This window comes from Schistocerca cancellata, chromosome 2 (genome assembly GCF_023864275.1).
Source record: "Schistocerca cancellata isolate TAMUIC-IGC-003103 chromosome 2, iqSchCanc2.1, whole genome shotgun sequence".
In the NCBI taxonomy this organism is placed as follows: domain Eukaryota; kingdom Metazoa; phylum Arthropoda; class Insecta; order Orthoptera; family Acrididae; genus Schistocerca; species Schistocerca cancellata.
The window spans coordinates 504,979,103-504,981,780 of NC_064627.1; the positions used below are offsets into that span (position 1 = coordinate 504,979,103).

General features: G+C 46.0%; 1 non-coding gene across 1 annotated transcript; it reads left to right on the forward strand.

Moving 5' to 3' along the window:
- Positions 1-2,322: 2,322 nt before the first annotated feature.
- Positions 2,323-2,395, forward strand: Trnaa-cgc (transfer RNA alanine (anticodon CGC)). The gene has a single exon. It is a non-coding gene; the product is annotated as a tRNA-Ala (tRNA).
- Positions 2,396-2,678: the final 283 nt, after the last annotated feature.

A 2,678-nucleotide genomic window follows, 5' to 3' on the forward strand; every position in this document is an offset into this window, starting at 1 on the left:
TACACGAACAGATCACAGATACTTCAATAATTACATTCGAAAGTTTGGCAAAAACATTTGACAGTCGGCAACAGAAACCAAAACATTGCATTGAAACAAGCGTTCAGTACATAGTGCTGTGGAATGTGGGAAAAACCGTAAACTGGCATTCATAAGATGAAGAACAACACCAAAAATGCAACAGGAGCGTAATATGTAAGAAATTGTCCACCCAACCTGTAAGTACAGTTCAAAACATTACTACTTAATAGGAAATACCACCAGAACTGTTTATAACCTATAGTCACAGTGACAAAAATGTAAATTAAATAGCTAACGTATGTACATATTCCAGGCCACTGATGATGCCTTGCAGAAAATAAAGGCGAAACGCGTATGGCACTAAAATTGTGTTTTATTCAGTTGCTGTCGGACGGTCCATAAGTAAAAATTATCAATATACCGTATATAAATTAATTAATCAGAGGTTGGTACATTACATTTGCTGTGTCGCTAATCATTGGCTCAGACATTCAGGCCACAGCTCCGATGTTGCTAACCAATATGACCGGCTGACGACATCCAGAATGGAAAATACTGAAATTTTCTCACGCTGGGGACGGGAGAATGGTGGTTTTACCAGCCCACAGAATGCGCAGGTTCGTCACCCCAGCAATACTCAGGGGACCTACGGTCACAATGCTAGAATATCAAAGACCCATGCCGATATGCGACAAGGGAAGAACAAGTGCAGCTCTGACCGAGAAGTTCTGCCAAACCGCTGCCCCGCAGGGGGTTGGAAACTGCCCAGTATTCAAAGCACCAACACTACCTAGCCTTTCAGAACACATCCGCACTGGTCTCCCTCAGGGAAGAGAAATTTAAGAAACATTCTTGAGAAGCGACTCGCTATGAATTTCCCTCCATCAATATTAAAAAAATGCAGCTACGAAATTTAATTAGCATTGCAAAGCAATACGTGACTTAACTGTCACATACTGTAAAAATGTTATGCACAAATGACTGCAGTGTTTTGGAAACTGTTAACAGTAATTTTAATATGTCTGCCAGATAGCATTCAAGCCCGCTATACCAATGTGGCTGTCATAGACTGTGTTAGCAGGCTAAGACACTTAACTAGCAGAGGTGACACCATAGGAAAATTCCGTGGGCAAATCCTCTCGTCCTTTATGCACAATAATGTGTGTCATTCGGTAGGCCACAGCCAGTTTGCTGTTTGAGAGGACTTTAGTCAGACACCACACTACATCGATCCTGTCGTACACTAATGGCCATTAAAATTGCTACACCAAGAAGAAATGCAGATGATAAACGTGCATGCATTGGACAAATATATTATACTGGAACTGACATGTGATTACATTTTCACTCAATTTGGGTGCATAGATCCTGAGAAATCAGTACCCAGAACAACCACCTCTGGCCGTAATAACGGCCTTGGTACGCCTGGGCATTGAGTCAAACAGAGCTTCGATGGCGTGTACAGGTACAGCTGCCCATGCAGCTTCAACACGATACCACAGTTCATCAAGAGTAGTAATTGGCGTATTGTGACGAGCCAGTTGCTCGGCCACCATTGACCAGAAATTTTCAGTTGGTAAGAGATCTGGAAGATGTGCTGGCCAGGGCAGCAGTCGAACATTTTCTGTATCCAGAAAGGTCCGTACAGGACCTGCAACATGCGGTCGTGCATTATCCTGCTGAAATGTAGGGTTTCGAAGGAGCCACGTGTCGTAACAAATCTGAAATGTAACGTCCATTGTTCAAAGTGCCGTCAATGCGAACAAGAGGTGACCGAGACGTGTAACCAATGGCACCCCATACCACCACGCCGAGTGATACACCAGTACGGCAATGACGAATACACGCTTCCAATGTGCGTTCACCGCGATGTCGCCAAACACGAATGCGACCATCATGATGCTGTAAACAGAACCTGGATTCATCCGAAAAATGAGGTTTTGCCATTCGTGCACCCAGGTTCGTTCTTGAGTACACTGTCACAGGCGCTCCTGTCTGTGATGCAGCGTCAAGGGTAACCGCAGTCATTGTCTCCGAGCTGATAGTCCATGCTGCAGCAAACGTCGTCGAACTGTTCGTGCAGATGGTTGTTGGCTTGCAAACGTCCCCATCTGTTGACAAAGGAATCGAGACGTGGCTGCACGATCCGTTACATCCATGAGGGTAAGATGCCTTTAATCTCGACTGTATAGTGATACGAGGCCGTTGGGATCCAGCACGTCGTTCCATATTACCCTCCTGAACTCACCGATTCCATATTCTGCTAACAGTCATTGGATCTCGACCAACGCGAGCAGACCGGGCGAGGTGGCGCAGTGGTTAGCACACTGGACTCGCATTCGGGAGGACGACGGTTCAATCCCGTCTCCGGCCATCCTGATTTAGGTTTTCCGTGATTTCCCTAAATCGTTTCAGGCAAATGCTGGGATGGTTCCTTTGAAAGGGCACGGCCGATTTCCTTCCGCATCCTTCCCTAACCCGAGCTTGCGCTCCGTCTCTAATGACCTCGTTGTCGACGGGACGTTAAACACCACTAACCTAACCTAACCCAACGCGAGCAGCAATGTCGCGATACGATAAACCGCAATCGCGATAGGCTACAATCCGACCTTTATCATAGTCGGAAACGTGATGGCACGCATTTCTCCTCCTAACAC